A 10754-nucleotide genomic window follows, 5' to 3' on the forward strand; every position below is an offset into this window, starting at 1 on the left:
TCTCCAAGACTGTAAGATTTTCTTTTTTGTAATACAGTATACAGCAAAGGGACTTATAGTGTTATTTTAACTTGTAAATGCTAAGAATATGGATGAAACTGATTTATAGAAAGATGTGCAAGTCAACTAAAAATATCTTATCTTGTGGAAAAGAGTGTCTGGGTTTATAAATTGCTAAGAAGGCGGCTTTGAAGGCTGGCTACCCATTAGAAAACGCCAGATGGCCTTGTTAAAGAAAATTTACAACCAATGGACTCAGGAACTGTGAATTCGTTAATTCTATGTTGCAACCAAAAACATTGAAGAGAATCAGGCTGCTCTGAATAAAATTTAAAAGGATATTATAAAGGACTCTAAAATAATAATCCATAAGAAAGAGATTGAGATATTGGATCTACAAATTGAACTGGAGGAAATAATAGATACACAAATAAGATACCAAAAGGATGACATGATTTATTAAAATTAAAATATGAGAGATTTATTAGAGAGGCTGCACTTGAAAATACAACTGCAATTTGATAAAGATGACACAGATTTGGAGAGATAATGATAAGAAAAGAAAAGAAAACAGATGTTAACAATTTGATATATGGGATTTAAAGATTGCTGGGAAGGAGGGGAAAAATGCAAAATTGGTTTGTTTGATAATTTTGTTGTATTTAAGTACAATGGCAATAAAGATTATACTTATACTTAAAATGGATTATTTCTGATGTTGTTCAATGGATACTTGGACTGGTTGGATGTAATAGACTAGTCTGTAATATATATATTATTACTTTTGGCATATAAATAAGAGGTTATTATAATAATGGTTGCTATCTTTGGTGGTTAATGGTTATTTTGGATAATTTTTGCTTTGGAATTATGCTATTAGAATAATGCTTGGTTAGCAATGTCTATATTAGTACTTTTCATATATAAATCAGTGATTACTGACCTCTGGTAATGTTTGAAATGTTTTCATCCTTGTGATGTTTAATTGCTAATTGAGATTTAATTCATCTTATTACAAGGTATTAGGGAATTAGGCTTTAAATAAAAATGGGAATATATATTTATGCTGTTAGATATTTTTATTAACTTTTATGGGACATCTGCAAAATAATAAACTGAGCTAAGGATTTAGAGATGAGTTTACAGAAAATGGGAAGAGGTACAGAATGAAGATGTATTTGGGTATATTTTAAGATATGTGATAAATTATGGTTGAACATACGATGGTGATGAAGAAGTTTCTTTTTCCTATTTCCTATTTTCTTTGGTGGGAGAGTTGCACTTTTTATAATTTTAATGCATTTCCTATTAGGTTTGGGGGGGGTTTCCATCTTTTATATGTTTAATATTATTCTTAATAAAATTATTGGGGGGGAAAGGAATGAAGATTTATTCAGTTGTTGTGTGGAATGTAAGGAGAAGATGGATCCCGGGAGTCAGAGGATGCATTCCAGAGAAGGGGCGACTCAGCCCAGATATGTGCGAGAGAAAGAGGGTGAAGACAGCCTCTCCCTAATAGTTCACAGGGTACCATATATTGCACATGCAGGTTAGTTTGGTAACATTTTCTCTATGGTATGAAACAATTAAAGAAAAACTCAGCTTGGAAGAATTTCCATGTGTCATTTCTTGGTTTAGAGTCTGACAGCTGTATTTTAAGAGACTGTGATAAATTATTAATGTTAAATATATTTGCTAGGGATGAAAGGAGAAGTTTAATTTTTTTACTACTTCCTTTTGCAGGATGGAGGACTTTTTCTACACTTATCAATATTTTTTCTTTTAATATATTATTGCAGTGGTTCCCAAACTTGGCAACTTTAAGACTTGTGGACTTCAACTCCCAGAGCTCCCAGAGCTCTGCTGGCTGGAGAATTCTGGGAGTTGAAGTCCACAAGTCTTAAAGTTGCCAAGTTTGGGAACCACTGTATTATTGTATCAGATTTTTATATTAGTTTTAGTTAATATGATTCTTAGTCACTTTTCCCCAAAAAATCTTATTATAATTTTGGAGAAAAATCATGTTAAATGAGGCTTGAAAGGGTTTATGATCAAAATAAGGGATGAGAAACCCTGATTTAGAAGATCCATTTTTGCTGGTCCCCTTCCAATAATCATAGCCGGTATCTGTTTTCCTTTTATCACTTTTTCCATTGCTACTAGCAGTTGGAAACTAATATGTTACGGCTACCCGACAATGGACAATCAGTTGGGCAATAGAGAAATGTTGAGGGATTCACAGCTCACAAAAAGAGTAAAACATCCTGTTATTTAACCTGTGAACTGCCAATACAAGTAGTCCTTGACTTACACCGACTGTTTGAAATTATAACAAAATTTGGCCACTTGGCAATTTAACCACCCTTACGACTGACTGGGATATCAGAAAGGAAAGCATTTTTAATTCTGGTACAGATGTTATTGTATTCGTATTAATATATCATGGTTTATAACCATAATAAAAGGGAAAAATAGGAAAAAGGGAAGCATTCAAAACTCACTGAAACAGCATTTTAGCCTTTCCAATTGCATCATAAAAGTTCAGCTTACTGAATAACAACATGGAGATTACTCAGTAACAACTTAGCTTTATGTTTATGCTTTAAACTATAAAGCTTTGCATTTTAATTACATTACCTGTATTAACTATTTCATAGACTGTCAGTATTTACAATATCACCATAAACTCTTCTGGGAAATAGCAATAGCAATAGCAGTAGACTTATATACCGCTTCATAGGCCTTTCAGGCCTCTCTAAGCGGTTTACAGAGAGTCAGCATATTGCCCCCAACAATCTGGGTCCTCATTTTACCCACCTCGGAAGGATGGAAGGCTGAGTCAACCCTGAGCCGGTGAGATTTGAACCGCTGACCTGCTGATCTAGCAGTAGCCTGCAGTGCTGCATTTAACCACTGCGCCACCTTGGCTCTTATATTAGGCTATACACTTAATCAAGAAATTAAAAAACACCCCCAAAACCTCTTGGTTGTTTTCTTGGCTGCGGGATTTTTTGGGAAATAATGCACACGGCTCTTTTCCTGACTATATTTTTTAGCACTTATGCTTAATGAATTAGGCATGGATCTAATTTCATTAATTTCAGGCAGGATGTATACATGTGCATGTTTCTTAATTAACTTAATAAAATTACCGCTTCGCATAATAATAAAACCAACAGAGCCTTGGGGCCCCAGTGGTTACAATGCAGTACTGCAGGGTAATTCTGCTCACATTGTCAGGATTTTGATTCTTTTGATCCTGACCAGCTCAAGGTTGACTCAGGCTTCCATCCTTCTGGGTCGATAAAATGAGGGCCCAGATTGTTGGGGGCAATACACTGATTTTGTAAACCACTGAGAGAGGCTTGTAAAACACTGTGAAGGGGTATATAAGTCTAAGTGCTATTGTTATTTCAAACACAACTCATCAAAGACAAACTATACATTTTAGTTATAGGTTTTCTTTCATTTTTCCTTGGATAATTCCATATCAAACACTGAACAAAAGATTCAAGCCATCATATCAAATGATGACTGCTAGCTGAGAGGAATGACATAATTTTTGAACCAACATGGTACTAACTGCCTAATCTACCATAAAATGCCAGAAAGCCTTTTCAAAGTTTAGTCAAGAAAATGAACTGGATGTGTACAAAATCACAGCTACAAGAATACATATAACATTCTGCACGTATCAGTCAAGCTAGAACTGATACTATCAAAATAGTTGAGAAATAGTGCCTAATCAGTCAATCCATTGCTGATGATTTACAGAGGGAACTATAGATTACTCATTTTCCCCAGAATGTTACATTCATCTGACATCATTTAAACTTAATTTTATCAGCAGTACCCTTTTTTTGTGATGCCACCTGGTACTGACAGGAACAGCAGCTTGTTTTCCAAACAAGGAATGCATGTTGCTCTGTTTCTACACAATGTTCTCAAAGTGAGGATTGGCTTGAGACCTTGCGGGCAGGCAGACTATTCCCAAATCACTCCCTTTCTGCGAGACAGAAATGTTTTGATCCTTAAAACATAACTAAGACTAAGATAGAAGCTAAGAATGGGGGAGGGGGATGAATAAAGAAGAGTTACAAAATAAAATCTGTATCTAATAGATAAAAATGCAAAAAAGCTTAACAGGGAACATTCAAGTAGCACTTTATTCTAAGAAATAACAAAGAAGCCTAGCTGGAAATTATGTGTTAAGTTTAATTTGCTGTATGTGCCTAAATATTCTGTCTCTTATAATCATTTATTTTCTCTGTACAAATTGAGTAACTCCATGTTTTATGTCATTCGGAATTCCTTTACAGTAGAGGTTTCTCTAGTTAGGAAAGGTCAGCAAATTTGTGGCTTACCTGGAGCTTTATATTTTCCTATGGGAAATATTTGGTGCATATGCACCAAAGACAAATTCCTTGTTTGTCCAATCACACTTGACCAATAAAGAATTCTATTCTATTCTTAAATTACAATCTGTGATTTGAACAGTTCTTTTTATTCCTCCACTACTGAATATTTTCCATATGACAACCCAGAGTTAAAGTACATTATTTCATTTTTTAAAATTTTGTTTACCTCTTACTGTAAGATCGGTGCATCTCCCAAAGAGACTAAGAAGAGCTAGTATCCCTAGCTGGGCACTTCAACACTCCCAACTATAGTGCCAGGAGGTGTGCACTGTAGAATTTCTACCATTTTTGTTCTCTTTACTTTTTAGTCTGCCAGAAGCACCGTTGGTTATGGGGGGGGGGGGGCATCATGTTGGGGCTATGGGGGATAATGCCAGGTGAGGCACCTATTTATAAAAGATGGGCAATTACTTCCAGCAAAGCAATGGGAGGCAGACACAGAATTTCTGTGAAAACAGGCTTGTGACTTTCAACCTTTCTCCATATGGGTTTGGTCATGCTGCTAAGCGATTACCGCAAACTCAGTGGAAAAAAGAACCTTCCATAAGAAAAGTGTTGTTTGAACTTTGCTCAATGTTTTAAAACCTTGATCTTGGTCACACACATTACACAATAAGCAACTGAGCAAAAGCTTATGTTTATTTCCTCTCAAATACAACAGAATCATTTTCCTCTGACTGAAGCCTATATTGTGTGATTTCATCTGTGAATGACATATCAGGCCCTCATCCATGTTAAAAAGCATTTGAGGGCTTCAGATTAACATACTGAAATATTGTAGTTATACAATACAGAAAGTTTATTTTTCAGTTATTCTTGAAAAAAATCTACTGAGATCTTCTGAGATAGAAAACTATTAATACTGTACCACAGACATTAAAAAGTATCACATAATTGAGGATATGGAACTGAAAATATCTGAATGTAGGCTAGAGTCAAACTGAAACTTCAGATAATAACTATTTTTATTTGGTTTCTTATAGCTGCTCAACTCCAATGGACCCTGTGCAGAATAACAGTTTCTTCAAACCAAATTATTACTAAATTTAAACCATTGTTAAAGTAAGTGCAGCCCACCTCTAGTTGTCCCAATCTATAGTACTTTTACCACTTTAACACTCTGGCTCTCATTAATACAGATTGCTTATGATCGTCAATCCTAAACAAGAAAAATGAAAAGTCCAGGGAGTTTGCTTTTGTTGTCTAACTGGCTACAATTCTTTAACTTTTCAAAAACATCAATTTCTAAACCACTGATTTATTGCACTGGATACAATAAAAAGAACTGAGACTAGTAAGCAAAATCCACCCATACGTATCACCAATATGTAGGGTGTTTTATGTTCAAACATGGCCCTGTCCACATTCTCTAGGTTTTGTCCAGTACCATAATTAAATTAAATTAAAAATTAAAGCTGAAATTTTTACAAGGCCACCTTGTGAACAATTGCTGGACCTTTTTCAGTTGATTTTCAGGCTGATTACAGTAGTCCGTAAAGTACTGAGACAGCATTGGTTGCACATACAGTACTCAGTACAGCATTGTTAATGACCCACGGTGGAGCCAAGATGGAGTTGACCCTCTCCTCGCCCTTCTTGATCTTTCAGCAGCTTCCTCATAGTATTATTCTGGACCAGCTGTGGGGGAATAGGATTGATAGGAATAACTGTCACTGATTCAAGTTACTTTTGGGTTTGAAGTCCTTGCTTTGTCAAGGGGTGCAGAGGTCACATTCTCATCCCTCCTGTTTAATACTCACATAAAGTCACTTGGGGAAGTAATTTTTCAAGTCAAGTATTATCAATACATGGATAACACCCAGTTCTCTGGCTAGTGAAGGTCTTGTCTCACTGTTTGGGCCCGCTGAAGTCTGGGTAGGGACACACAGATTCAAAGGCAAACCCTAGGAAGATTGAGTGGCTATTACTATGTCAAACTCTTGCGTTTGGGATCTTCATCCTTAAATGGGCTGCATTTCCCCTTTGGGTCTAATGTGTGATCTGATGGTTTTCCTAAACGCTTAGCACCTGCTTGAGGGGAAGGCGTTTGTGAAACAGCTTGTGCCCAGGAAAACTGTTGCACAAACCCCAATCATGCCTTGACTGTGAGACCTTCCTTGCGGTTTACTCATTCATTGGTCACCTTATGAATGAATGAACCACTGCAATGGAGTCTACACTGAATACCATTTAAAAGCCATAACTGGCCCAGAATGAAGCAACACACGTAGAAAAAGGCAAATCTAGCTGTGCTCATGAAACATGTTTTGTGAGCTGCACTGGTTGCTAATAAGCTTTCAGGAACAATTCAAGAAGTTAGCTAATACTATAAAGCCTTACACAGTGTATCTGACAGACTCTGTCTCACATAATATTTACAATCAGAATTGGCATACTTTAGATCCTATCAACTAAGCAATGTCCTTTAATGCAGGGTGACTATGCTTTTTAAATATTATATTGGTCATTTTTTGTTTTTAATTTTGTAAAGCTGCTTATGGATGTTTATGAAATTGGGAGGCCTAGAAATTGGATGAATGAATAATTACAATCATATTCCATTCAATCAACATGCGTATAAGAGATTTTAAATTTTTCCTGCAGGCTTCCCCCTGTATTAAATCTGATAAAGCTAAAGACATAATAAACAAACATTACTACTTAAGCAAACTAATGGACTACTAAACTAGTTTTAGTAACAGACATCATCAACCTTTTCACCTAAAATTTAACTTAGTATGTACTGAAAACTGGTGTCAATTCAGCAGATATAATAAACTATTAACAAAATCATGACTATGCTTTCACTGCTTGAAATAAAGCTGCTGAACCTAGAAATTAAGCTTTGCTGAACAATGTCTCACATCCCAGAAATTCAATGCTGCAATATTTATCATTTGTTATCACTAATACAGCCAAAGAATTCTTTACTTGAAGTTGAATTTCAGTTAGATCTCTGTCTTATTTTCACCTTTGCTTCTAGCAGGAATAGATAGAATATCCAAAGCATGACATGGAGATAAATATACAACACAAAAATATAACATCTAGTATATTTTCAACCCTTTTAGTAGGAAAACAAGGATCAGCACAAAGCATTGTGGGATATAATTAAATCCAATCTAGTGTAGTTTTCAACAAAAACAGGAAGGATAAAACACAGCAACCACTGCTGTTAATCAGGTAGGATTTAGGGAAAATATTACTTCTTCCCAATCTTAAATCTTCACTGCTGGATTGGATTACAACAGCCTTGTAAGTAGTCTATGTAGATTCTCAGTCATCCAGGTCATGGTTGTCCCAAAGATGCTTTTTCCCCAAGAGGCAAAGAAAGTCCAGTTGCCTTTTGGGAGGAAACATTACCTTTGGGATACCCCTGTAAGGACCTTAATCTCCTGAAGAGTCATGAAAAATATCTAGAGGAACTTCATCTCAAAACTGTAGTTAAAAAAATACCAAGCATGAGATGGAAAATATTCAACAAAGAAATACATCCTTGCCTCTGGAATTAAGATGACAAGCAGTTTAAGTCTTTCCTTGTTCCTTGTAAAAGGAAGATGGAAGGAATTGTTTCTGCAGGTTTAACATATTTCATATATTGAAACGATATAGGATCTCCTTGCTTGAGCAGGAGGGCTGGATTAGAAAACCTCCAAAGTCCCAACTCTATTCGGATTGCAAAAAATGCACAGTGGAATAACGAGATCTAATGCAGCTTCGGTTTCATAGGATAGGATAGAATAGTTGGAAGCGACCTTGGGGGTCTTCTAGTTCAACTCCCTGCTTAGGCAGGAAACCCTAAACCATTTCAGACAAATGGTTGTCAAATCTCTTCTTAAAAACTTCCAGTGTTGGAACATTCAGAACCTCTGGAGGCAAGTTCTTTCACTGATGAATTGTTCTCACTGTCAGGAAATTTCTCCTTAGTTCTAAGTTGCTTCTCTCCTTGATTAGTTTCCACCCATTGCTTCTTGTTCTACTCTCAGGTGCCTTGGAGAATAGCTTGACTCCCTCTTCTTTGTGGCAACCCCTGTGATATTGGAAGACTGCTATCCTGTCTCCCCTAGTCCTTCTTTTCATTGAACTAGACAAACCCAGTTCCTGCAACCGTTCTTCATATGTTTTAGCCTCCAGTCCCCTAATCATCTTTGTTGCCCTTCTCTGCACTCTTTCTAGAGTCTTCACATCTTTTCTACATTGTGGGGACCAGAACTGAATGCAGTATTCCAAGTGTGGCCTTACCAAGGCGTTATAAAGTGGTACTAACACTTCTTGTGATCTTGATTCTATCCCTCTGTTGATGCAGCCTAGAACTGTGTTGGCTTTTTTGGCAGCTGCTGCACACGGCTGGCTCCTATTTAAGCGGTTGTCCACTAGGACTCCAAAATCCCTCTTACAGCCACTGCTATTGTGGGGTGCAATCTCAGCCCCCCACACACTTCCAAACCTGGGTAACGGGGATGGGGTGGGGTGGGTGTCTCATATTAACCCTAATTGGACCACAGGAACCCTTCTCACGACACCCCTTCATAAACTAACCATGATTTAGAGGCCCTTATCCCAGTTTTCCGGTCGGCTCAAAGGGCAGGCCGAGTTGCTCTCGCGGCCTAAGATGGTGCGGTCGAATTAAAGGCTCTGAGGAAGGGAAAAGACCAAGGAAAGTCCGGGGAGGGTGGTGATGGTGGGGTCTTTTTCAAGAGGCCCACTCTGCCTGTGACTCGAGGGTGGCCGAACGAGGCGACCAAAGGGAAGCGGTCCCCTCAGTCCCCTCCAAATACCCGGGGAGTGGTTCGGGCGCTCGGCCTTTCGTAGGCCGAGGCGCTCCGTGAGGCTGAAAGGACTAGGAAAGAGGAGGGGGTGTCACTCACCAGAGTTGTTGCCGCCGCCGCCGCGGCCTCTGAGGCTCTTCCCGGCCTGAGGCCCCGCGGGAAGGGCCAGCTCGAGCATGAGGGGCCGGGGCTCCTCCTCTCCCCCCGCTCTCCGTTCCTCCTTCTGGCGTGGCCGGTGCCGCTTCTTCGGCCCGGGCAGGAGGGAACGAAAAGAAGAAGCCGGAGGAAGGGAGGAAAAAAATGTCACCTCAGAAGGGAGGCCGCTGGGATCGCCTCAGCTCGAGCCTTCCGACATCACTTCCGGCAGCAACCAGCGGCGCCGCCTGACACAGGAAGTACGCCAGGGGAGGAAAGCGCTGCGCGGCCGGAAAGAACGGCTGAGGGCGTGACGCGGCATCCTGTGGCTGCGCCACCTGGCGGCTCCCGGCCGCTCCTGTAACGGCGGAAGGCAATTGGGCGGGAAAGCGAGGGGAAAAGGGGCGACGTCTTTGCTGTGCTTCCAACGGTCGCGGGGTTCGAAAGGCGGCGCGCGGACTATACAGGCTGCGCATGCGCGCAAGAAAGGAAGGGAGGCAAGCAGGATTAACCCCTTCTTTTCTAGCCCGTTTGTTTTTTCTGCTTGAACCGGATTTAGGGGTTGTGTGAATAAGGCTGCTAGCCCTGCGACCACTTTGCAAAAAGCAAAAAGGGTTTACTACAAAAAGTAGTTTACTACTACTTGACGGAGAGAAATCTTGCATGCAGGACCAATGCAAGATATTGATCAGCTGTAATGTATTTTTCCTGTTGCTTGGGTCCAGTCAACATGGCAGCACTACAATTCCCACGTACCTAGGACCAGGCAACATGGCAGCATTACAATTCCCTTGCACCCAGGGACCAGTCTACATGGCAGCGCTACAATTCCCACACACCCCTGACCAATCTATATGGCAGCGCTACGATTCCCACACACCTAGGGCCAATCTACATGGCAGCAGTACAACTCCCACGCACCTCGGACCAGTCTACATGGCAGCGCTACAATTCCCACACACCCGTGACCTATATATATATATATATGGCAGCGCTACAATTCCCATGCACCCAGGACCAATCTACATGGCAGCAGTACAATTCCCACGCACCTCGGACCAGTCTATATGGTTTTATCTTTAATAATCTAAGCCAGTGATGGGTAATCTCTGTCATCGTGTGCCGAAAGCGCACATGCGTGACAGTGCACGGAAACATGCCCATGCACATAATGTAATGCGTACGCGACACCATGTGCCCCATCGCCCTGCGCATGTGTGCGTGAGACCCCCCTCACTGTGCTCCCCATGCACGTATGACACCCGCACCCCCCACAGCCCCCCTGAAGCCTCCTGGAACCAAAAAGGAACACACACACCACCCCGTGCATGTGCACGCCACCCCCGCGCATGTGCACACCACTACCCCGGCCCTGCACATGTGAATGCATCTCCCGCACGCCTCCTGCCCATGCGCAGCAGAAACCTGAAAA

At 40.2% G+C, this 10754-nt stretch overlaps 1 protein-coding gene across 6 annotated transcripts in view; it reads right to left on the reverse strand.

Annotated features, from left to right (window-relative positions):
• Positions 1-9563, reverse strand: part of C3H18orf25 (chromosome 3 C18orf25 homolog) — a 61511-nt gene extending 51948 nt beyond the window's left edge. For all 6 annotated transcript variants that reach the window (XM_032213206.1, XM_032213204.1, XM_032213205.1 and 3 more), the window contains exon 1: positions 9287-9563. The gene's annotated coding sequence lies outside the window, so the exon portion shown is untranslated. The remainder of the gene's footprint in view (positions 1-9286) is intronic.
• Positions 9564-10754: the final 1191 nt, after the last annotated feature.

Source organism: Thamnophis elegans, chromosome 3 (assembly GCF_009769535.1).
Source record: "Thamnophis elegans isolate rThaEle1 chromosome 3, rThaEle1.pri, whole genome shotgun sequence".
Taxonomy (NCBI): domain Eukaryota; kingdom Metazoa; phylum Chordata; class Lepidosauria; order Squamata; family Colubridae; genus Thamnophis; species Thamnophis elegans.